This window comes from Sphaerodactylus townsendi, linkage group LG03, assembly GCF_021028975.2.
Source record: "Sphaerodactylus townsendi isolate TG3544 linkage group LG03, MPM_Stown_v2.3, whole genome shotgun sequence".
Classification (NCBI taxonomy): domain Eukaryota; kingdom Metazoa; phylum Chordata; class Lepidosauria; order Squamata; family Sphaerodactylidae; genus Sphaerodactylus; species Sphaerodactylus townsendi.
In genome coordinates, this window is record NC_059427.1 from 50,334,718 (window position 1) to 50,361,338 (window position 26,621).

The following is a 26,621-nucleotide window of genomic DNA, read 5'->3' on the forward strand; positions in this document are numbered from 1 at the left end:
TCTTCTTCTTCTTCTTCTTCTTCTTCTTCTTCTTCTTCTTCTTCTTCTCCTCTCCCCCCGACGCTACCTGCCATCCCTGGTCATAGAGAAATGAGGACAGCCATTCCAAGACTGTCCCACGAACTCCGATCTCGGCGAGGCGGCGGACCAGAAGGTCGTGATCTACTGTATTGAACGCTATGGTGAGGTCCAACAGCACCAGCAGCGCAAAGCTGCCTCGGTCTAGCTGGAGTTGGACCTCGTCCACAAGTTTTTGCTCCTTACATGCCACCCGCATCTATGGCTGGGGTCTTCAGAGGCATGTCACAGTAAGATGTGTTTCTAACACACCATACTGTGACATGCCTCTGAATATTGCTTCTGAATATGCCATCCATAGATGCGGATGAGATATAAAGAGCAAAAACTACCAGACCATGGCCACACAGCCCGGAAAACTCACAACAGCAGGTTGATTCCATCCATGAAAGCCTTCCACAGTACATATATTGGTATACCCCCATATTTGGGATTGAGCACTTTTTTGTTGTTGTTCTAGAAATTCTGAACATAAGTGTAATAGCATGTTGCACAATAGTGCTGGATTGTGCTGTCTCTTATTAGTACAGGGAGCTGAGTAGCCAACTGTGTCCTTTTGCTTTTGCATAACGGCTATGTTAGGGGACACTCAAAGAAATTAACCAGGCAGTTAATGCAAAGGAACTAATGGGAAATTTTTGACTCATATGTCTAATGATTGACTTGGGGACCTTGTTGCTGTAGAGTACTGTAGAAGCTAATAGCTTGACTTAACTGTTTCGTTTTTTCAAGGAAGAACTTCATAGAGGGCAATTATTGGGCTAAGTGTCAGGGGATGCAGATAAGTGTCCAACTTGTCTTTGAACTTCATTCTGATGGATGTCCAAAATGAAGAGCTGAGCAGACACTGTATAATTGTCTTCTAACCCTTTTCAGGCCTAAAAGGCCCTAAACAGTCTTAGACTGGAGTTCTTAAATGACCCTGGTGTGCCCTTCCAATAATTTTTTTTCCAGAGGTGCTTCTCTAGAAGCTCCCACCAGAGCTAAATGGGTAGTTACTAAAGACATGGTATTTTCTGCAGTGACACCTCACCTATGGCACTCCCTCCCTGCACTCGCCCATTAGATATCATAGGCTGCAATGCTAAAGCCATTTTTTTCTGAGAGCAAGCGGCACTGAGTTACACGAGACTTACCAGACTAGATCGGTTTATGGTTGCTCCTACAGTATTTTTCATTTTAATCCATCTAGTTAAGCCTTTTTAATTCACTGAGGATTAGGGTTGATTCTGCATGAGTTTGAGTGGGATGAATTGTCCTTCAGAAACTGACGTATTTTTACATCAATTGGTTGCTGTTTTCTCGTTGGATGAGTTGGGGTTTTTTTTAATGTAAAAGCCACTTCTGAAATCTTTGGTTGAGTGGTGGTCTTTCAATCTTTCCTATATCCTGGGATGTGTGACATTAGTTTGATCCAGCAGTGGGTAAGATTGAAAACAAAGGATTGAACTGGTTATTTGTGGAAAATCCTCTAACTCCGTCCAGATTCTTACTGAAAGACAGTTAGCTGGAGGTAGACGGTTGGGTGCTTTTCCTGTCAGGTCATTCTCTGTGGGCTCCACACCACAATGCCTTAAGTGTCTTCTTCTGCCACTTGGGTAAGCTTAGTCTGTAGAAAAGAAGACAAGGGATCTTCATGTAACCCCCTTGAATGTATCATTTCCACATGTGATTCTTCGCGCTTTCTTGCTACACTGCTAAGATATATTGTGTTAATAATAGATGACGCAAGTTCAAGGGAGGGGGGCATAGATAGCTGAAACAATTTGTTTATGACTCATACATTGCATATAGGGAAGAGGGTTTTTTCAGAGGACTTGAGGTAAATATTAAATAGTATCTGTACCAAAGCAAACTGGGCAAGTTCCAAAGGCAATAAAGACTGTAATCACAGGCCAAATCTTGATCTTGTGACAAGAGCGGTCACTTCTGTGTATGCAATGGAACCATCCCCCCCACCCCCGCAAATGTTTTCCAAAATGGATATTGTTGTAAGCCAGAGAGTCTGTTTATTAAATACAGTCTTGGATTCAAGTTTGATTCTGAAGCAGAACAGCCTACTCTCATTTCCCATTTCTTCTAGGTATCCTGTTGTTCACTCGAAATGGACTGTTTGATGTTACACCTAATGTTCTTTCTTATTGCTTGCTTCCCTCTCTACTCTAGGAGTGTGCAGGTGAACCTCTGTTTATGCTTTACTGTGCCATCAAACAGCAGATGGAGAAGGGGCCCATTGACGCTATCACAGGAGAAGCCCGCTATTCCCTAAGTGAAGACAAACTCATCCGTCAACAAATTGACTACAAAATGCTGGTTAGTGCAAGTGGGAGCCTCAACAAGGACTGGTTCTTGCCAGGATCCCCTAAACGCAGCTGTTTAACAGGGTTGGTGTCTCACACCTGGACTGGGCTGGGTGGAGGGAGGGAGAGGGATAACGTAGCAAGTCAGGAATGGAAGTTGAAAATGGTTAAAATGCTGTTTTACCAAACAACTCACAGCAGTGATGCCCTCTGTATTCTTGGGAGAGGCTTTTGAATTTGAAACCAACTTTTCAAATGAATATTTGTTTATTTATCATAGAATCTTAGAATTAAAAGTTGGAAGGGGCCTACAGACCATCTCGTCCAACCCCCTAAGCAATTCAAGATAACTGAAAACGTCCCTGAAAGATGATCGTCCAGCCTCCTCTTACTTGGGAAGGAGAACATAATGAAGTAACTGGGCAGCCAATTGCTTCATTTATGCCCCATTTTTCACCCCAGTTGGGTCTCTAAGTGGCTCACTGCATTCTCTCCTTCTCCATTTTAACTTCTCAACATCACTGTGGGTAGATTAGGCTTAGAAAGAGTGAATGGGTCAAAGTCACTGGCAGGCTTCCATGACAAAGTGGGGATTTGCACATGGGTGTTGTGTCCCCTTTGGTGGAGACTTCTCTCCAGGAGCTGTAGTCTCCAGCACCCCACTAGCCTTGGACGCCTCAGAAGTGGGGGAAGAGGACACACTGACTGTCTCTCCCTTGTGGCCTGGCAAGTTCCCCAGTGCTGCATGAATTGCCAGCCAATAGCTTCCTATTGGGCCCTCCCCCTTCTTCTTATAGGGGTGGTCCTGCCCCTTGGCCCCCATCCCTCCAACCAGGGCCTCTGGACCTTGACTGAGCCCTTCTTTCTTTGACCCTGGGCTGCATAGGCTGTCCCCCCTGCCTGGGCTCCACCTCCACTTAGACCTCTACCCTTCCTGCCATGGAAGATGATGAGGCTTGTTGCCACTTCTCCCACCTGGCTACCCTGTGTTGCTTGGTTCCCCCAGTGCTTTGCAGACTGCTCTGCCTGATTAGTGCCCCCTGAAAACCTTGGGATGGAGGGTTGGGGAAAGGCAGCAGGGCCCTGCTCCCGGGGCCCAAGGGATATTTGGAAGCGACTCTGGATGGCAAAAGGGACTTCCCAGCTGTCCCGGGGAGCCATGGAACATGAGGAGACAACCTGGGCAGACTGGGGGCTTCTTGGCTGGGCCTGGAAGCCGTGGTGCATGAGGAGGCAGCTCTGGGCAGCACAGGGGCTCCCTCTCTGGGCCCAAGAGCTGTGGAATGGGGCTTAGAGCGGTGGGGTGGGGTGAAGGGTCAGTGGTTCTTGATGGTGTGGGGACATCCCGAGAGGCAAGTCTGGGACCATCTCTGGACAATGGGTCTCCCAGATCCTAGTCTGATACTCTAACCACTACATACACTGTTACACATATATGCTGTCCACCCTTTAGCCATTGTGTGCCTTCTCTGTATAATCCAGTTGGAAACCCCCACCTATGTCCCATTCTTTAGGAATTATTTCACAGGACCATACTAATGTTTCTTTGTTATAATGAATATTACCCACTATGAATTAAATGAACCCTCTGTGACTACATCAATGTGCCTTTCATTTATGGACATTGTGGGCAAAGTATGCTGCATGGTTATAACATTGTGCATTGCCTGTGAATTTTCCACAGTGTATGGCTAGCAACTGTTGGAGCCATGACTGAGCTAGACAGGCCCTCGATCTGATCTAACCCAGGGAATTTGTATATTTATTGTTTTGGAAAGGTGGAACCATTTGCCTGGCTTGAGCGTCATCTCAGGCAAAGTAGATAAGAACATAAGAGCCCTGTTGGATCTGACCAATGAACACTCCAGTGTCCTGTTTCACACAGTGGCCAACCAGGATGCTGTTGGAATGAGAAGGTTCCACTGTGCACCTTTGTATTCCCAAAGATGGTGCATCTACTGGTCAGGGAGATGAGGCTGATTTTGAAGACTGTTGGAATGCTGCTTGCTCCCCTCTTTCATCACTTTCTGTGCCCCCCTCCCTGCTATTTAATCATAGTTTTGTGTGGCCCATTTCTTCTCACAGATATATTTACTTGCTTCTTTTGTGTAGACTCTGAACTGTGTGAACCCTGAGAATGAAAATGCCCCTGAGATCCCAGTCAAAGTCCTGAACTGCGATACCATCACACAAGTGAAAGAGAAGCTTCTGGATGCTGTGTACAAGGGAGTCCCCTACTCGCAGAGACCCAAAGCAGGAGACATGGATCTGGGTGAGCTGCAGAGGCAGAATTGCTTCCTGTTTGGTCAGTGGACAGGCAGGCTGAATTCAGTTGATATTACAAATGACCTTCCATTCCATTTATTGATAATGGTCGATAGTTATATCTATCGATAGTTGTAACCATCAGGTGGAGATGTGCTCATGTGAGTCCACTCTCACAAGCAAAATATCAGGGGCCCTGAGATATATGCCATGCCCCATGAGGGAAGGAGATGCAATATCCAGCACACTTCCATCATGTTGTTAGCATACTGTTTGATGGAACCATTGGGGTTAACTGTGGGAGGCTGCCTTTGAAGCTTGTTTGGAACACTCAGCTGGTTCAGAGCACTGCATCAAGATTGGCTGACCGGTGCAAACTACTGGAAACACATCAGGATTTGCATCTGGACAGCATTCAGAATACTGGCTGTTACCGTTAAAGTTCTAAATGGGTTAGGAGTAGGGTATTTAAAAAACTGCTTGTTCCCCTAAAAGTCTATTTAGCATTTAAGTTCTTTGAAAACATTGCTCTGTGTTCCCAGGCTACGGAAACAGGTAGGTGGGGGTGTAGAGTGACAAGGATGAATAAGCCCTTTACAGTGCTGACCCTAATTATGAAATAGTCTACTTCCAGATGAGACCTGTTTAGGTATAGTTTTAGGTTCCAGATAAAAACTATTTCGTTTTCCCACGTTGTTGGTTGATTTGTTTGTATCAGTGAGAGAGCAGCAGTGGTGCAGTGGTTAAGAGCAGGTGCATTCTAATCTGGAGGAAACGGGTTTGATTCCCCGCTCTGCCGCTTGAGCTGTGGAGGCTTATCTGGGGAATTCAGATTAGCCTGTGCATTCCCGCACACGCCAGCTGGGTGACCTTGGGCTAGTCACAGTTCTTCTGAGCTCTCTCAGCCCCACCTACCTCACAGGGTGTTGGTTGTAAGGGGGAAAGGGCAAGGAGATTGCAAGCCCCTTTGAGTCTCCTACAGGAGAGAAAGGGGGGATATAAATCCAAACTCTTCTTTTTCTACAAGGGTCCCCCTGCCCTGTTGCTGATGGTTAGTTTCTATCATGACTTATTTTAGCATTTTTATGATCATTTTTTTTAACTAATTTATTAGTGAAAATATACCATTTTGTATATATTTTAACTTCTTTTATTTTATCTTTAAAAGTTGTGGTTGTGGTGATTATGGCACCTGTCTCATTAACTAATAACGTAGGACAGTGGATGTTATTTTTGAAAGAAAAAAACTGAATAAATAAGGCAGTTCAAGATATTAAATGCATGATAAATTCAGCAGCCAGCTCTGTGTAGAATCATGGTACTCTTAAGTCACATCTGAGGATCAGGTTTCACAGGACAGAGTTTACGTCAGCAGCACTAAAGCAGGATTCTTTATACCCAAACAGATTCACCCGTATATCCTAGATTGCAAACAAGATCATTCTTCAGTCTCCCTTAGAGGGAGAACATTCTTCATGTGTCTTTGATTAATCTAGCTCAGCATTTAATGCTTCACAGTACAATATAGGAGGGAACAAGATTCAGTGGGGTGGGGATGTTTTCTGTTGCTTTGGGATTCACCAGACTGAGCTGAGAAGCAGAACTGTCGTATCCAAGAATGATAAGATCCCAAGTGGAGCACAGAAATGATGCATCAGTTATATTATATCCAAGCCTATGGTCAATCTTCTCAGCATAATCACTGTTAGCCACAAGACATCTGAGGGTTTAAAGTGGGGTGTGGCTTTAAAAAATTGTTTGTGCCACGCCACATTCACGTGCTTCTCCATGCCTTTCATTCTGTGATCTGTCCAAAGTGAGCACGATCCCCAGTGACCCCATGCCCTTCTCTTCCATCGGTGCAGAGTGGCGGCAGGGCAGGATGGCTCGGATAATACTACAGGATGAAGATGTAACCACCAAGATCGACAATGACTGGAAAAGGCTCAACACCCTTGCCCATTACCAGGTGTGGTTGCCCACTGGGTTTATCCATAGAGATGTGGCAGAAGAAAGTTGGCATTTGAGTGTAAGGTTTACTTAGCTTGGATGCTTTCTATATACACTGTGAAAGTTGAGATTTACAGGCAGTCATGATGATTTATTTGTTTTTGTTGCTTCAGAGTTGAGGGTGGAGTAGGTTAGATTTAGGGTGAGGGATATGTTGTATGTTTGTGATGTTGCAAATCTGATAACTATGGAGTTATTAATCCTGAAAATCTTGCATTTTGATTAAATCAGTGGTTCTCAACCTTCCTAATGCCGTGACCCTTTGATACAGTTCCTCATGTTGTGGTGACCCCCAACCCTAACATTTATCCATTTTACAGATGGAGAACACTGATGCAGAGAGTCTTAGGCGACCCCTGTGAAAGGGTCGTTCGACTCCCAAAGGGGTCCCGACCCCCAGGTTGAGAACCACTGAATTAAATGGAAATAAAGCTACTTATTCTCAAGAGAAGAAGCATGTAAATGTGAGTCAGCTAGTGAAGGCTACAAAATCTGGGGAAAACAACACTTTCCGTAGCCAAGACTCCTTCAAAACTCCCTTTTCCTGTTTCATAGATCTGGTAGACAGGTTGGACTGGATGTGGGATACATGGGGACTCCAAAGAGAAAACTTTATCTTAGTGATCTAGTTTAATATTTATAGGTGAATGTTTTCCCAAGATATGATGTGCCCTTCCATATTGAGAGTGGGCAGTGCAAGCAGTTGGATGGGTTTCTTGTTCTTTAAAGCTAAGGAAATGTATCTATCCAGCCCGTTTTGCCAAATCTGAGAACAGGGGCCATTTGTGCCCCTTTGGCACAGGTTCAAGATTCTGCAAGTTAATTATCTCACCACACTGTAAAGATACTTTAGAGCCACGAACAAAACACTAGTGGTTTCCCCCCACATTTTCAGTGGAAGATAGTTGTCGTTTTAAGCACTGTTACTTGCACTGAATTACAATAACACTACAATCATTGCTCCATAATAAAAGGGCATGGTTTTATATATGCATCCAAATAAATTTGGTGGGGATTCTTTGTACAAAGCGGCTCAAAAAACAGCAAAAGTAAGAGGGCTTTAAAAATAAAGCAAAAATTAAAAAAAGTTGTTCTTTTAAAAAAACTTTAAAGAAATTCTTGATCATTTGAATGTTCAAGTTTTGCTTTTTGCTCAATGGAAAACGAGTACAAAGAATGCCATAATCGTGGTGGGTTCTCACAGAATTTCCCATATCATCGTCCACATCATTTTTTTTTCTGAATCCAGCCTCTGTCACAGGAGTGTGAAGGAGCAAGTCTGGCAGATATTGTGGACAGAAATAAACAGTTTAAGAAAACGAAGCAGATGAAAAAGAAGAGGGAAAGAGTTCACTGTCAGGCTTGCCTCCGAGGGAGAGCCAATGCTCACTTCCCCATTAGGTGTAACTGTATTGAACAGGCCTGGGGAATAGGAATGGCTCTTTCCCAATGGATCAGAACTTGAGACATTCATCAGATTTCTTGAATTTGGGTATCCTCTCTGAGAAAAAAAGAGGTCTGTCTGCCAGGGCCCCTCCTCCTCTGCTCTGAGCACATGGCAGTTAGCCCCATGTACCTTCCCATACAAAGAAGTAGTACAGTATTCTTCAACTTTTGAGAGAGCACTGCACTGTATGTGAGTTCTGGAAGAAATGTCTTAAGAAAATGGGATGGGGAGTACGAGGCACTGAAGGAGTAATGCATGAGTCTGCAGAAAGCTGCAAACAGGCCTTTGGAATAAATTGGTTTTACCTGGAGAAGTCTAATGAGGTCAAATCGTTCACAGGTGATAATACATGCTCTCCAGCATTGTAATTCTGTTGCAGGGATCCTAGAGACATTGACTATGCAATATGTGATTTCATCTCACCTTACTTTCAAAAGTGTGGTTGGGATGACGGCCAGGGGTTGCAGATCTCAAAAGTGATTTCAGTTTTGTTCTTGATGATGTTCCCTGTAGGTGACAGATGGCTCCTGTGTAGCATTGGTGCCCAAGCAGAATTCGGCCTACAATATTTCCAACTCCTCCACCTTTACAAAGTCACTTAGTAGATATGGTGAGTAAGGAAGAACACCTCACATTGCCTGCTTTCTGTCTGGAATTCAGGGAGAGTGTGGAGTAGAGGGATCAGATGAAGGAAGACAAGAGAAATACTTGACTTTTTCATTTATGCCCCTTCTGGTGTTCCCTGTATCAGCCGAGCTAAGGTTTCTTGGCTTCCGTTTTAGGTATTATGTTGCTGGTTAAAAGTCTCATGCAGCTACATGATAGCTAGCTTTGTTCTGATTAATTACCCTTACAAAATGTGTACTTTTGCATTAAGTTCTCCTCATTTGAGTCATTGGCAAATAAGGTAATCTTGCCAGTGCAAAGTTGATTGAAATAAAGCACACTATATATATATTATAGCAAATCAGCCACAAGCCCCTTAAGAGGAACGATGAATTATTTAAAAGCTACCATATTGCAAAATAGATATAGGGTTAGGAAGCATTTTAGAGTATTTTGAGACCTGTGGTCTGAACTAATTCAAATTAGAGAAAATGTTCTCTTGTATCCTTGACTTTCCTTCCAACGTGGCTTGGGGTGGGGGAAATGGCACGTTTCACAGTTAGTAGGGATGCCTGGCTTTAAAAGGGATTTAAATACAGACTGTGTTTGATGAAGGCAATCTCTTCCCGTGTCCTTTTAGAAGAGAAGCACAGTCAGTAAAAACAAGCAGAGGAGGGTTTGTGCATGTCACTGAAAGTTGCAGAAACGACAGGCATACCAGGCTGATGCCGTGTAGGAGGACACAGTGAAGACCATGGCATTGCCCATACTGCCCTGTGGTCTTATTAATCCCCAAACTTAAAACTAGCAGGTGTTGTTTGTAATGAGAGAATGCATAACTAATTTAGTTTGAGTGAACTATAACAATGACATGGGCAATTTGGCAAGGCTTAGTTATAAGCAGTTCAGCTCACCTTCCATCTACCGGCAGCCAAAGGGCCAATGAAAACCATTCAATGTATTGTCGAAGGCTTTCACGGCCGGATTGAACTGGCTCTGGTGGGTTTTCCAGGAGTTTAGGTTGTGGAAGAACAGGATCTTGTTCCTAACTTTTTCCTGCATCTGTGGCTGGCATCTTCAGACTTCCCTCTGTGATACACCTCTGAAGATGCCAGCCACAGATGCAGGCAAAATGTTAGGAACAAGATCCACCAGACCACGGCCACACAGCCCAGAAAACCCACCAGAACCAGAAAACCATTCAGTTTATTAACTCTGATTGGCAGATTCTAGAGTGCAGTCCAACATGTGACATATACTCAGCCAAGATATGGCAGGCATTGTTCCAGGCCAACTGAAGTAGAGGGAGGACTGGTTATGGTCAAAGTCAGGCAAAGGAGGGAGAGGTGGTTCCCATCGCATGTGGTTTCCTCACAGAGAGTATGCTCCGGACAGCCAGCAGCCCAGATAGTCTCCGTTCCCGGACTCCCATGATCACCCCTGACCTGGAGAGCGGCACCAAGTTGTGGCATCTGGTGAAAAATCATGATCACATGGATCAACGAGAAGGTGATCGAGGCAGCAAGATGGTCTCAGAAATCTACTTGACCCGACTGCTAGCCACCAAGGTAAATCAGACAGAAGGACAGACTTCCTAGGTGTGTTTCAGGCTTGGGGCAGAAGTAGAGATTCCTGCCTGATCACTGTTTCTATTGTAAATCTTCAAAGAATATACAAGGATAATATATTATTTGTTATGAACACGTTTTGACCCTCCTTTGGATTAATACCTACCCAATAGTTATAATAGGTTGCAGAACCCATCACAATCTGTGCTGCAGTACAGAAACTGATCCCTGCGATTCTGCCGTCAACATCAGCCACTCATGGTATTTTCTGCCTTGAAGAAAATGATTTTCTGTCTTTCTCCCCCCCCACCCCCGCCCACTCTCTCTGTATGCATAAAATAATTAAATGTTGGGATTTCAGTGATATCAAATTGAAGTTATTTTTAAGCAACACAAACAGTTTCTCTTGTGGGTTGTCCCTATTAAAACGTTCCAAATTGTTATAGTTATGGTAAATAGAAAAACTCCCATGTTCCCTGTGTTAAAAGCAGTACCCAGACCCATACTTAGAGAAAGTTCATCAATGTCTGGAAAATTCTGTGCGGGGTGGAGCTGGGGACAGATTCTGATCATTGGTAGTTTGTGTAAAACTAAGGTGAAGCTCTCCTTGATTTTACTGAGCTAGATGTTGGCATTTCCACTCTCCCTTCCCCAACCCCCAGCATGAAGCAGAATGCCTCAGGTGAAGGTTTGCCTGTCTCCATGCTAGGGAAGCTTCTTCACCTAAAGTTTTTCTGGTTTCTTGTGCAGCTGTTAAAGGTGCAGGGACTCTGTGAGGGAAAACAGATTAGGAACTTCATCTGTAACTAATGCGGACAAGATCAATTCTTCTTCCCACAATCCCTCTTCAATACACGGTTGCTCTGCACTCACATGGACATATGCAAACAAGTATCTCTGGTCAATGTGACAGGCCCCTTCTTTGATGACAAAGGACCCCACACTGCAGAACCTTCTTGTTTCTGTGATACAAGCTTTCCTGTCAGTTACACGATGTTATTTGGATAGCAAGTGTAAACGCTTTAGGTTGCTGCTGAGAGGAAAGTTTTATATTCTAGGTGAAGAGTACAGAGATCACGGAAGCAGGGGATTTAATAAAACAACAAAGAAGAATTATTTATATGCAGGTTGTGTGGTTGTAGCTACTAGGTCTTCTGTCTCCAGAGACAGGCCTCACAACTCTATCCAGGGCCCTTCCCCCAACATGTCTGAGAGGCGGGAAAAAAGCAAGCACTCTGCCCCTGTTCCAGCAGCAACTCTGAGGAAACACCACTGCTGGAGTCTCAGGAAGAATATCAACCTCCATTTACTTTCTCCTGTCCCAGGAATCCTCCTGCAATTTCTGCACTCAAACAATAATCAAGCAAAGCAGGCAGGGAGGGAATTTACTGTGACTTGGGCCACGGGTGATTCAGCAGAATGGCCAGCTACTGTCTTCATAATGGTCCAGCTTACAATTCTGTGGAGCAACCCCAACTCTGTGTCATGCTTTAGATCAGTGGTTCTCAACCGGGGGGGTCGGGACCCCTTTGGGGGTCGAACGACCCTTTCACAGGGGTCGCCTAAGACTCTCTGCATCAGTGTTCTCCATCTGTAAAATGGGTAAATGTTAGGGTTGGGGGTCACCACAACATGAGGAACTGTATTGAAGGGTCACAGCATTAGGAAGGTTGAGAACCACTGCTTTAGATGATGATAATAAAAGCAAACCCCTAGCTGGCTTTAAATTTCTAGCTTTGTTCTGAACCTTTCAAGTAACCAGGCAGGAATCTGCAAAAAACTCAAACTGAAATCTTTTCCTAGATGACTGGTGATCATAATCAGACCGTTCATTATCATTCTCTCTCTCTCCACCCTCACCCCCTGATGTACAGCATCAAGAAACTCCTTGGGGTGCTGAGAGCGTGACCTGAACCCAGTTGTAGGATGCCCTCAGGTCCTTCTGGCACTCAGGATATGCTGAGTGTCCTGGCTTTGCTCCTTTCATCTCTTCACCTACCTAAGCAAAAGCACTGTTTACATCTGGCCAAGAAAACAGCTGCAAAGACTAGTTTTGCATCCTAGCTGTTGACGAAGCAAAACTGAATCCCAGCCTCCGGCTGCTGCAATCACTGATTTCCCTTGTGCTCATTGTTCATACGCTTGATAGACGCTCTCATTTTACCAGCACTCTGCATCAGCAAAAGCAGAGGCAAGGGAGCTTTAAAAGTCCAATGGCTTAGGACTTCTCGTGCTGTGTAATTGCTGCACTAGTGTCTGATGTAAATCAAATGGTCAATAATATAAGATTTGTGCAAAAGCAAACAGAAATGATATTGTCAAATTCCGAGAGCTGGAAAAAAAAATCCCACATTAATTGCAGGAGCTGGCATGCAAAGGGGCACAGCGGAACCTCTCTTCGATACTATGCCCAAACCAAATCATAAATTGTAGTAATCTGCTGGAGCAATTAATTATCTTGTTGCTGGTTGGCTGTGATGTCGCTGCTGTTTAACTCAGTGCAGTCTGAACACAGACCTTGGCCATTCGAATGTATTTCTAGATTCATTTAATGCATTTCATCCTTCAGTGGTTATAATTCTATATGGGATGTTGGATAATAGCACTGCATGTTTATCTTTCCTAGGAAGAACTCACAGCCTTCAGCAAACCTAGCACAGGTTCCACTTGGAAAGGGTTGCCTTGTAGCCAACTCTCTCTCTCCCTGTCTTTCTTTTTCTCTGAACCAGAAGATACGATAAAGCAGGATAATCCTCTGACCAGTTTCCCAGTGTTGAAATCAGTGACACTTCTTTATCCTCATATGGGAGTTTTGAGATGACAATTTTTGAATGGCTGACATGGTATACTGACTTTTGACCAGCCCATGGCTAAGAGGTCCCTGCCTTTGATGTGTATTTATTTGGAATTGTTTGTCGAAGTTAAAGTGCTTTGTTTTGCTACAGGGCAAATATTGAAAGCTGTACTGACAAAATGCTTCAAAAGTCAATCGTCCGCCTCAAGGCTGTTCTCAGGAGGAATTTCCTAAAATGCCAGTTATCCCGATAAGGACAGCTCAAATTCCTTACTGTTAATGCGTATACAAGTCTTCTGCGATGTGGCATACATGGTCCCATAGTAGGAATCATTGGATATGCCTTATGGCATGTTCATGTTGGCCCCTTCCGCACATGCAGAATAGTTCACTTTCAATCCACTTTCACAATTGATTGCAAGTGGATTTTGCTATTCCGCATAGTAAAATTCAGCTGCAAAGTGGATTGAAAGTGGATTGAAAGTGCATTATTTGGCATGTGCAAAAGGGGCCATAGAAGACCTCTTCCCAGTACATTCTGAACTGTTCTGCTAAGCCCAGTAAAGGTATCTGTGGCATTTATGATGTCTGTGTCCCTTCCTTTAGAGGATGAGCTTCCTGCCTTTAACATTTGTGAGATCCTTATCGCTTCCTTGCGCACACTGCTGCTGCTCTGTCTGTATATGCACTTAGCAAATGTTCTGCCTGCTTTATGTCTAGGGGACCTTGCAGAAGTTTGTGGATGACCTGTTTGAGACTATCTTCAGCACCGCCCACCGAGGGAGTGCCTTGCCCCTGGCCATCAAGTACATGTTTGACTTCCTAGATGAACAAGCTGATAAGCACCAGATCAATGACCACGATGTCAGGCATACCTGGAAGAGTAATTGGTAGGTGGGGAAAATGAAATGATGGGGTGTTTTTCAGGGAATTGTTGCTTTCAAGCAGATGTTTCAGTCACCTTTGTCCCAACATCTAAATGCCTTCAGGCTTTCTCACTGCATTGCACCATGTTTCCAAAGAAGCATATCTATATTTAAATTAACATTCCAATCCAATATTTTCTTTATCGTATGGGAACCCGAAGTTCCTAAACATAGTCACGTTTCACTAATTTCCATGGCTGGTACTGCCTCATAAATGCATTTGCCATAAAATAGGTGTCAGCTGTTCTAAAAGTGATCCTTCAGACACGTTTTTTCCCTGACTTAATACTTCGGTGGCATTTTGAGGAAGCCAAGGATGTCGGGCATCCCATCAATGCAAACTGAGTATCCAAAGAAAACAACCTTATCTGACTGCCATTCAGATTGACCTTCCTCATGCCTGTTCATGAAAGGTGTGCAATAGGGCCATGCACAGGCAATATCTCTCTTGAGGGGTTCTTAAGATAAGAAAAGTGTCATTTTGTCGATTAACCAAAAACGAAAAATACCCCAAATGGTCCTTTGAGGGCAGAAAACCCAGCAAATAATGTTGAGAAAAGCTGAATGGTGGTTAAGAGAAAGAAAGGGGGATGGGAGATTATCCTGCTTAACCCCATGAGCAAATCCTGAGGTGGAGGACTTGAGGAATGGAATTTTGGATTGTTCCTACCCATCTGCAGTTCTTCATGGACCCTCAGCTTTGTACCTCTTCTCATTGTGGCAGTGTGGTGTAGTAGTTAAGAGCAGATGGATTCTAATTTGGAGGTTTGATTCCCCAACTCCTGCATTCCTGCTGGGTGACCTTGGGCTAGTCACAGTTCTTCAGAATTTTCTCAGCCCCACTCATTTCATATAAGGATTCCGCATGGTTGGGTAAAACAGCGGTGTGAAACCATTTTTCACTGTTTTCACACCACTGTTTTTCACCCGTGCGGAATCCGCCAAGGTGTCTGTTGTGGGGAGAGAAAGATAAAAGGAGCTTGTAAGCCAACTTAAGTCTACTTACAGGAGAGAAAGGCGGGGTATGAATCCAAACACAATTTTGCTACTACCTGTGAAGCTTAGCACGGTGTCATCTGTGTGCTTTTTTGCACAGCGCTAGACAGAGAGCCACAGGATCAGTCATGCTATCCATCGGGAAGGAGACACAGGAGATTTGTGCAGCCTCAGTGGGTAGTGGCAAGGGGGTAAATGCTCTGTCGTAGTTAGGGCTTTCATTTCTCTCCCCTCTGTGCTATTCCTTTCTGCCGCCTTGATGATTTCATTGCTCAGATCCTCTCGCTATTACTTGGGGATGAGAACATACATTCCCGTCTCTGGCATTTGTTAAATGGCAGCCAAATTGCTTTTGTATAGTTCAGTAACTGTCAGTAATTAGCAGGGCAGAAAGAGAAACATTTTTAAATGGAGATATGAGAGCATGGAGACACTTCGAAATAATTTATCACTCTGCTTTGTATATTAAAGGAAGTAGCATTGCTGGGAGGGGAAAGACCTTGAGGGGGTGAATTCCAGTGATGCCTGGATTCCAATTCCACTGAGTCCAGGAAGGAAGGCTACTGCATACTAATGCTCACACTTATTTCAGGGTGCTAATTCAATATGTGGAGTTAATTTCATAAGATCGTTTCTTTGAAATTAAAATAAGTATGCACGGCCTCTACCCATATTACCGGAAGGTGTGGGGGAGGGGGGCAGTGACATTTAGTGAATTGTATTAGTGCTCATTGAGAAAGTAACACTATCTGAGCTGTACCCCTTCAAACTACAGATAGAGATTAACAGGACTCCACACCAGAATTCTTTCTACATAGAAAACTAGAAGCAAGGGGGAAAGGTTCTAGCTTATATGCTTTATTTATTAACATTTAGGGTTGTTGTTGTTGTTGTTTTTACTTTTGTATGCTGTGTTTTTAATGGATGTATTTATGTAAGGGGATGTTTCAGTGCTGTGGCTGCCTAGAAATCCTGTATATAGGCAGGGTGTAAATGTAAAAAATAAATAAAAACAACCAAATAAAACAATTTGTATCCTGCCTATCCATGTGGCTCAAGATGGCTTACAGCATGTAGTTAAAACTAAACAACGGTTAAAACCCCCAATTTCCCTCAACCTAATAAAACCTAATGCAATAATAACATTTAATAAAATAGAGAAAATGTATTTAGGAATCTTTCTTAGTAAGGATTAGGCCCAAGAAATGTGAGAAATTTGGGACAGCAGATGTCCAAAGAATCTGTATTCTGGGGCTGGGTTGTAAGACCTTTATCAGAGCTGGCAGTTTCCAAGCTGAGTTCAAAACAATCTGAGCTTTCCCAGCCCTTTTCAGGATCTCAGATTTCTGGGGAGAAGGAAGGTGCTGAGTAGGCCACAGCTGACCATATCAGGGTGGAGGGAGAGAGCATGAGTGGTTAACGGCAATCTCATAAATCTGCGTTGCCTGGTTTGTGAACAAGGATCAGAAGAGGATCAGGTCGGCTTTGACCAGGTGGAGAGATGAAGTGGGAAGAGTTGGGAATTAGGTGGTAGAATAAACTGCACCACCCCTGACATCAGAGGTGATATACCACTCGGGAACACACTTCTCCATCCCCCTCCCATTAAAAAAAAAAAACTTTGCAAATGGAGAAGTCATCAGAGATAAAGGTCGTAGCCCTGCCCTCTGTTCAACATGCAGGGCATTTTAATATAAGAGAGCATTCAGAAATGTGATTCCCCATTTGCCGTGTACTCTTCCATCCCAGTATTTTGCCTCCTCACTCTTCTGCATGTGCAGGCTAGACTTTGTTCAAGAAAGAGGCATGTTGTGGGCTGGAATGGGATTAGGAAGAAGTCTGCTCATCTTCTAGCAGTGGTTCCAGCTAGAACCCACAGCCGTAGAACAATAGGGTCTTCTACTCCTTTAGGAGTAAATGGAGGGGCTGATGGAGGGATTTATGCAGAAGTATACTTTGCATAGATGGCAGTTGTCAGAAACACAAGGAATGCTGACTTTCACCAGTGCTTGTACAGAAGAGCAAATGACAGAAATCCTTGATGTGTATTGGTACATCCCAAGGCTAACTTGAGTGCTTTTGCTAAATGGCTTTATGATAATTTCCACTGTGAAATGCCCATTTGCTCACTGGTATTTCACTCTGCCTTTGGATAGAAGTCGGGTCAAAAGAGCTGCCAAACGTTGTTACCACAAGCATTAATTATTGCTTTCTTTGGAGGGATGTAAAGAGGGATATCTGGCCTATTTGCTTTCTTTGGAGGGATGTAAAGAGGGATATCTGGCCTATTTTCTGGGGTTCAGACTTGGCTCTGTTGGTAGCTGCTAACGATTTGTTTTCCCAACCTAACTGTCTCCTTTCTTTTCCTTTCCAGTCTACCTCTGCGTTTTTGGGTGAATGTGATTAAGAATCCCCAGTTTGTGTTTGACATTCACAAGAACAGTATTACTGATGCTTGCCTATCAGTGGTGGCTCAGACATTCATGGACTCCTGCTCAACCTCTGAGCACAAACTGGGGAAAGATTCTCCCTCCAACAAGCTACTATATGCCAAGGACATCCCCAATTACAAGAGCTGGGTAGAAAGGTGAGTGGTTTCAGCAGTGGGGGAAGCTGGCTTGAAATATGCAGTTAGAAGGAACGTGGCTTTTGTAGATTGGCTGCAGAACTCTGTAAAGATAGACACGCTTCTAACAAGAGCCTTCCAAGGATTGAATGACGAACACATCTCATTAGTCACTTGCAATGGATCTTTTTTTCCCCACAGCAGGAACAATTGCTCTCAGTTTCACTCATAATTAAGGACCAAAGTAAATGGTACATTATTGCCTGGAAGATGGCAATCCCCAGTTGAAGTTTAGATTCTCAGATTCATGATGGGATTTTTGCACGTGGGGAGAGAGGCCTTCCCCAAGGCCTCCCTTGGTGCCATTTTCTCATTCTGAAATGGCCCAGTCAGTTGCTATTTACCGCTGTGAGAAAATCTACATGGATTGTTAAACTCCATGTGGGCTCCATGTGGTTTCCCCAGTGGGACAAATGGCAACTCCCTAGTGCTGTTTCAGATTGAAAGACCTATCTGGGTGATACTTAAGCCCTGTATAACTGCAGAGTGGATTTTTTGTAATGCACTTTACGTGGGGCTGCCTTTAGGATGGTCCAGAAACTTGAGCTGGTGCAGTGGTTTGTCTGGTTCCCCATACCGAAAGCACATCACCGCGATTTGGAGGAGTTTGCACTGGCTTCCAATGTGCTACTAGGCCCAATTCAGAAAGCTGGTATTAATCTATAAAGCCCTAAATGGCTTCGGTCCTGGGTACTTGAGAGAGCACGTTCACCCATATATTCCTGCCTGAATCTGAAATCGAGGAGAGAGGCATCTGGCTGTCCCACTGCCTTTGAAGGTGAGGGAGGTGGGGAAAGCCCTACACTGTGGAATGCTCTCTCACCAGAGTCTTGCCAGGTGCCTACTATCCTGGAGTTTCAGTGCCTGCTGAAGACTGACCTCTTCACCCGGGTGTTTGGCTAATTCTCTTCTCCCCCCCCCCCCCCCCCCCGAGATAGGGAGACCTCAAGATGTCCTGTACACTCCTTTCAATTTTGACGTGGTTGGAGTGGGAGTTTTAGAGTTCACATTGTTCTGTTGTGTTAAGATTGGTTTTTATTGTATGGGATATTATTATGGCTTTTATTGTAACCCGCCCAGAGACTGTAGTAAAGGGCAGATAGTGAATCTAAATAATAAATAATACTGGGGTCCTGATCCAAATTGGCCCCACTGTGCCTGAGAATCTAACACGTTTTCCTAAAAGGTCCCAGCCGTCAAGATAACCTAGAAACAGTGAGTCATGTAGCTAGGCACTAATACGCAGAATCCACTTTGGAAAATGGAGTCAAGGTGGCAGCTATTTATAATGAAAACCATGCAGTTGTGATTTGCAGTGTCTGGGTAAAATCTTTGCTGTAAGTGTGCTCGTCTTGTTATCCTGAACGCTTTTTGTTTAAATCATTATTGCTGGAATTTGTTTACACAGCGGAAAGAATGGCCCCAGACTGGAGCTAACACAACCCCTGTGAAGATCTATTTGTTGCTGATGTATTTGTTAATGTACCAGGCAAAATCAGAAAGTTTTTCTACAGCAAAAGAAAGAATTTTAAGAGAAAAGTATAAAGTAAAAAAAATGGAACAAACTTCTTATCCTTCCCACTGTGCTGTTTGCAGGCCAAATTATGAGAGGTTTTCTTGAGTCCCGAGTCTAAGAAAAGAGAGGGATGCTGTTAAATAGGTTTGTTCAGAGAGTTGTCTTCCACTTGCGTGCCGGATGCTTTGCAAAAAGAGAATTAGCAGAATTTTAATATTGCAAGACATATTGATGGCCACAGAATGTACGGATTGTCAGGATTTGGAGGTAATCCATTCGTATGTTTCTGGGAGAACTGAGGAGTGTGGTGCCTTGACCTTCCACCCCGTCGTCATGAAATGGATGAAAGAAGATTTCAGTGCAAGACTGGCAAAAATGAAGCATCCACATAAAGCCTTTCAGTCTAAGTGCTTGACCAGCAGCAGGGAAGGCTCAATTCCCTCTGTAGTCAGCCATTCTCTGACGTGTTCCTCGTTTGAGATGGAATTCTTGTCACTGCCATCTATAGGCACCTTCCTCTGCCACACTTCAAGAGCATCTGGCCTCTGGTAGGAATTATCCTGGATAAGCCCTTGGAATCTCCCTCAGCATCTCCCACAGGAGATGGGAGCGGGTTGATGCTCACCTTCACAGGAGCCAAGCTGTCATGTGCTTCTGACTCAGCACTGTTCCACTTCAGTGTAATCTGAGAGATGATAATGATGACATCTGAACCACAATCATTGCTATGCTACGAAGCTTTAATTCAGATTCAGATCACGTTAGCACCTCTTTCTGATTGTGAGAGTGGAATGAGATTGCATTCAGAATTATTTCTCTGAACAGTCTTCGCCTCACTCCTTCTAATGAGTGACTAATGCACAGCAATTCAGCTAACATTGTGCCTGTATATCAATGAATAAGCAGTTTGGTCTGGGCTGTTGCTTGTTCCCTTTTAGTCTCTAAGCTGTCTTTTGTATTGCTAGCCTGAACAACCAGCATTCATAACTTCTGTACATGTGAATCTGCCTGATACCATCAGCTCTTTGGTTCCTCTAGCTCATCATTGCCAAATCTGGCTGGCAGCAGCTCTCCAGAGCCTCAGGTAGAGAACCACTGCTACCTAAGATCCTCTAACTGGAGGTGCCAAAGATTAAACCTATCACTTTTTGCATTAAAGGCATGAACTTCACACTGGATCCCCTTTGCCATGCTATGTTTATGTATTACAACTTGTCAGCACTGTCTATGATTGTAATGTTTAATGATGTTATCTTGGGTAGTTTATCTCCTGTTGCTTTTATGATGGCATTCATAGCTAGTATTTCTGTTGCGATCTCTAACTTTGCCATCAGGGTCTCCCAAAAATAAATCTTTAAAAATGTAAAATTCTGAAATACGAATTTTTTCACTATTAAAAGCTCCATTTTGTTACTGCCATTGTTATCTTGGATTTAAGAATGTGGTATCTGCCACCCTTAAACCTCAAAGGGACCTCTAGGTTCCAGATAGAGCTGGGTGGGTTGCAATGTTGTTGTTGTTTTGTCTTCGTCCCAGAAGCCTCTGGTGAAATCTGTGCTGCGTGCATCACTATGACCCCTTCCGCACATGCAGAATAATGCACTTTCAATCCACTTTCAATGCACTTTGCAGCTGTGCGGAATAGCAAAATCTACTTGCAACAATTGTGAAACTGGATTGAAAGTACATTATTCTGCATGTGCGGAAGAGGCCTATGTCATCTATAAATATATAATACTTTCTGGTCTCTGCTCTAGAAATACAGACCTTGGTTCATACAGCTTTGCTCAGAAATATCTTTTTCTCTCCCATGCAATGTTTGTTTTTGGTACTTGACATCCAAGCCGATGAAGTTCTGAGGAATCTGAAAACTTACTTTTACTGTTTTGTCATGATTTGGTTGGTAATGCACTGTCTTTCTGTTGCTGGGTTCAACTGGTTTTCATGTACCATTGTAAATGAATCTAACAAAACTCACCATCAAGAATGCCCATATGAAAGGGATAAAAATGCTTCCAGGCGAGTTTTTAGTTGGGACAATGGAGTGGGGGAGGGCAGGAGCTCTTTCCCTACACCACAGCCCTCATCTGAATCAAGCTTTGTGGCACTTGGTAGTTGTGTTGCCACAGCGCCAGCCACAGCTGCTGAACGGCTGCAAGTCCCCATTGGTACCATGCGTAAATTGTAATGTACAGTTTGGACCTAAGATGTCTACTGCACAAGTGTGCTGTTCTGCTCAATTCCAGCAGAGACTCAGAACAGCACCGTGGAACCTCCTGCAGCAGATACCCACTTTTGTTCCAACTGCAATGTAGGAAATCATTTTTGGCATGATCCATGTACATTTTTCCACAACATGGACTAAAACATTCATGTAGATGAATATGTAGAAAATTAGGCCCCCATCAGCACTGTGTGGTTATACTTACTTATAACTTATTTAAATATTTCTATCCCTGGCTTTATTCCAGCCTGTGGACTGATCTGTATCAAATTTTCAACCACATCAGTCTTTGCAGGCATCGGCTCTTCTAGAATCAAAGCCTTGCACCCCAGGTCTTCTGCTGATTCTGAGTGTTCCTTGATTTGATACCTACAGAATCTAGCAGTTCCTCTGGTTTGTCTATATACCCAGTTCACATGGGCGTAATCCTGCCATGTACCCACCATTAGCTTAACAGATTTCTTAATTAATCTACTTCATTCAATTCTGGTGGATGAAATAATAGTAATATTTCTCTGATGGGTAAACAGAAAGTTCTGACTGCAGTTGTTGGGTATAAAACCCAAAGGAAGAATGATGTGAGGAGAGGAGTTGGATCTGATCTTCCCTCACATGGTACCCAATAGCATCAGTGTCACCAAGTAATTCTGCAATTCTTGAAGATTGTCTTCAGAAGAAGATTCTCCTACCCTCTGTCACATGTTTTCTTTATTTTCAACAACATGATCTGTCTCTCCTGCTCCCTGCTGCAGATATTATGCAGATATTGCTAAAATGCCGGCAATCAGCGATCAAGACATGAGCGCCTACCTAGCAGAACAGTCACGGTTACACCTGAGCCAGTTCAACAGCATGAGTGCACTGCACGAGATCTACTCTTACATCACCAAGTACAAGGATGAGGTAAGGGTCAGAGGACTTTTAGATATGGCTATCCTGTAATTATTTCTTTTGAATTGCCTAATAATAGATGGTATGCCTAGATATTACCCACTGGTACAATAAAGTCCAGAAGGAACCCCTAACTGGGTTATGAATGATCATTTCAAAATACCCAGGAATACATAATCTTACGCTCCTCATAGTTTGAGACTCGATTGGTAAATAACATTAAATTTTGTAACATGCCCCATTTTCAGCACACTAATGATTTTACTTATTCATCACAGCCAGCCCACCTGGTTTTAGAAATGATGCTTAAATTGATCCTTATGAAGTGGTTGAAGGAAACACAAGAGGAGTGTGCTCAGAATCTGGCACAGGCATTGTCAGCTGGAGTCGAAGTCTCTCATTCTTCTTCTCATCCACAATCTTTTTCCTTAGCCCTGGATACAGCAGATGTCACATAAAGAGCATCCTGATTATTTATCTGTGTGTCTCTTCTCCAAAGACTTGCTCAGATATGGCCCAGCAAAACCTTTTAGGCACAATACTTCGTTTTCCAAGGGATAAAAGCCATCCAATATGGAGGCTTGTATGGCTGAGTTTATGATATGTAAAAGCAGTAACATGAGTACTAATTGAGATTGTACTGGTTATAGGGACATGGAGTATCCCCAGGTGCATGCTGTTTTGTGCCAGGCGCCCCCCCCCCCCATGATGAAATGGTGTGTGTCTGAGCCTTCCACCGCGGCGCCCCTCCTGGGCTCCCTGCACGCCAGCTTCTGCCCTCCCCAGGCCCTGGGGAGAGCCGGAATTGACCTGTAGGGACGTGGGGGAAGGCAGGGCTCTGTGGCAGTAGAGCCCACCTGGGCTACCTGCCGTTGCACCACACTTTCCCAGGCTCCCTGCAGGCTGGACTCTGCCTCCCCCCCCCAGCCCAGTCCTCTCCCAGCCTCCCTGCTGGCTCCTGTAAATGGGGTGTAGGGAGCCGCGGGGGGGGGGGGGGGCAGGGAGGCGGTCATGCCCCCAGGCGCTGTTTAGGCCCTGTACGCCACTGATGAGTACACACTGTTTTTATTGCTGAAAGACTGGAAGTTAATTCAGTGTAGTTTTTCAAATAATTATGTACCGGCTTACAGCAGGAGGCTGTCCCAGAATACTTGTCAACTATCAAGTGTGGCTTTTTATTTACTCAAGGTTTGATTTCATGTCACCACAGTTCCAGTTCAATGTTCTAACCATGATACTGTTTCTCTACTGCCTCCAACAAATATCATGGCTGTGTATCTGGTTATCCCCCACCCATTCTTCAACAACTCTGCGATGTAGGCTAATCTAAGGGAAAGCAACTGATTCAGAGCTACCTCCAATGCAACTTTATGCGGCTTTAGATTGATCTAATTAACATTGGGATGAGTCTGAAGTAACTGTTCATGCAATTGCACAGTTAGTAGATTAGAATCCAAGTCTCCATAGTCCTACTCAAACTCTTTAACCACTTTAGCACATTGGCTGCTGTTGACATAGCTATATTGTTACCAAACTGAACAGGTAAATAATAAGTAATAATACAAAAAAAACCCCCCACAAGCAAAGAACAAAAGCAAATCCTTTTGACCTCTCCCATGCCCTGCTTGGTATCCAGTCACTACCACAGGTTGCTCTTGAACTATGGAACTATGCTAAAGCAGAAAGAATAGCTCTTACCTTCACACATCATCCCCTGTTGGATTCTGCTGGGCAATTTCAATGGGAGTGGGCTCTAGTGACCTTCTTTGTAGTCCCAGGGAATATTTGCTGTCATAAGAGAAACTCTTTAGTGGGCTTCATGGATTTTAAGAGTGAGCTCCCAAAGGCACCTGGTGGGCCACTGCGAGTAGCAGAGAGCTGGACTAGATGGACTTTGGTCTGATCCAGCTGGCTTGTTCTTATGTTCTTATGTTCTTAGTGATTAAAAACCCATCTGCTGTAATTGGTACAAACTTTGTAAAGTACCTTTCAAACATATTATCTGCAATCTTTTATTAAAGCCGTAAAAGATGTAACTCTAATAGTAACGTGATCACATGGATTTTACTGACCTGCTGAAAAGCAATGAGAGCTGGGGGACAGCAGTTAGTGAAAGCCTTGCTAAGCAGTTCTGCAGGGTTGTCTGGGCAAAGACTTAACTGCCTGGTTGGGGCAGCCTAGCAGCTTCTGGTTATGAGAAAAAGTAGGAAAGAGAACTCTTGGAGGAGGATATTGTGTACTGCAATGGATCCAACAAGATCCTAGTGGAGTCGATGTTAACTCCATCTATCAGGTGGGGTGTTAGCCTTTGAAAACGTTGTTGGTTCTGAGTCATGGACTTAGTGGATTCCTTTGGGCCCAGTTGCTGTATTTCAGTAGTAGAGAAATAAAGGCTAACATGTACCTGACTGCAGAGGTGGGATCCGACCAGTTCTCACCACTTCTCTAGAAGTGGTTACAAATTTTTTCTGAGTGCCGAGAAGGGGTTACTAAAGCAACCTCCCTGCCCAATAGGGACTGGAGATTAGCGATGATGTGATTGCCACTGTTTGAATCCCACCACCATCAGAACTTGTTATTAACATTTTTGGATCCCACCATTGCCTGACTGCCTAGCAGGGATGCCAAGGAAGTTTAGCTAATGAGGTAATTACTGTAAAGGGCTTTGCATGCCAGAAACTGACGAAGCATTATTTCTGAGTGACACCAGATTAGTGAGACTGGTGGACAACACAACTGAATTCTGCTTCTCAGAAGAAACTGTTAAGTCTTTCATAATGCTCAATTCATAAGCAGACTCAGTCTGCATCCTAATGAGGCATCGTACATTGGCAGAATTTCCCACTAGCAGAGGTTGAGCGTTACTTATAATTCGGAGGCCAAGATCTGTCTCAGCCTTAGCAGAGTTTTATCCAAGATGTGATGTTTGCCTCGCTAATTCTCCCATCTCCTATTGCTGTGCTGGCCGCTCCAGCTCCTCTCTCCCCTATTCTCTGAACACCTTTCAGACTCCCAGGTTGCTACACCTGCACTGCTTATTAACAAGAAAATGTTTAACCCTTCAATACTGTTTACAACATACTTTTTTCTGCATAGGAGTGAAACCACATGCCAAACTCTTGTTAAAAGATTCTTTTCTCTATAAAAGGCACAGGTTGTGCAAATCCTGCTCATAGATTTTCTGCATTACTTGTACTGCTGAACAAATTATGGTTGATTTCACAGCTGCCAGTTCTTTAGCTGGTAGTTGGCCTTTCATTACAATTCAAACCTCACCCAGAGGCCTAGCAAGTTGTAATGTATCAGTATAGTATTTGTGCGGATCTCAGCAGGGTTGCCTTCGGAATCTGGCAGGTGTTAATTTTGTCAATTCGAAGATGTTTCAAGTGCAGCCCTGGTGTTTTTGGAATGGCACCCTGGGTGCCGATTACCACTGGGACGACTTCACCTGGTTTGTGCCATAGACGCTGAAGGTCGATTTTCAAATCGTGGTATCTAGTGACCTTCTCATGTGCTTTTTCAGTGACCCTGCTGTCACCGGCTACTGCTATGTTGATGATGGTCACTTTCTTGTCCTTAATCACTGTCATGTCCAGTGTATTATGTGCCAACACTTTGTCTGTTTGGATTCGAAAGTCCCACAGGATTTTGACCTTCTCATTTTCTGTGACTTTCTCTGGACAATGTTCCCACCAGTTTTAGCTGTCTTTATATTGTAATTCTTGCATAAATTCCAGTGGATAATCCTGGCCACTGAGTTATGTCTCTGTACTCAGTCTGGGTGATCTTTTTGCAGCAGCTGAGGACATGATCTACAGTTTCATCAGCTTCTTTGCACAATCTGCACGTTGCATCATCTGAAGGTTTTTCGATTCTGGCCTTGATCGAATGTGTTCTAATGACTTTCTCTTGAGTGGCTGAAATCAGGGATTCAGTTTCCTTTTTCAAAGTTCCAGTTGTTAACCACAGCCAGGTCTTTTCGTTGGACACCTTATCCTTGATCTTCTCTAGAAATTGGCCGTGCAGAGCTTTGTTGTGCCAGCTTTCAGTCCTCATTTTAATCACATTTTTTCTGTATTATTGTTTGGTTTTCTGGATATCTGTTCTTCACTTCAATCAAGGCCTGTTTTTGATTTTCACTCATATAATCAGCCAGCGCATGTTTCTCCTCTTCCACTGTTTGCTTTACTTGCAGTAAGCCTCTGCTACCAGATTTCTGGGGAAGGTATAATCTATGAGTATCAGTGCGTGGGTGTAAGGCTTAGTACACTGTCATAAGCTTCTGAGTTTTTCTATCCAATGCATCCAACTCAGCTCGCATCCAGTTGATGATTCCCACAGTGTACCTGATGACAGGTATGTCCCAGGTGTTGA

General features: G+C 43.8%; 1 protein-coding gene and 1 pseudogene across 1 annotated transcript in view; one reads left to right on the forward strand and one right to left on the reverse strand.

Annotated features, from left to right (window-relative positions):
* LOC125429127 overlaps positions 1–26,621 on the forward strand; it is a 158,240-nt pseudogene that overhangs the window by 121,609 nt on the left and 10,010 nt on the right.
* The window catches only part of PLXNA1 (plexin A1), a 515,790-nt gene that overhangs the window by 43,260 nt on the left and 445,909 nt on the right, over positions 1–26,621 (reverse strand).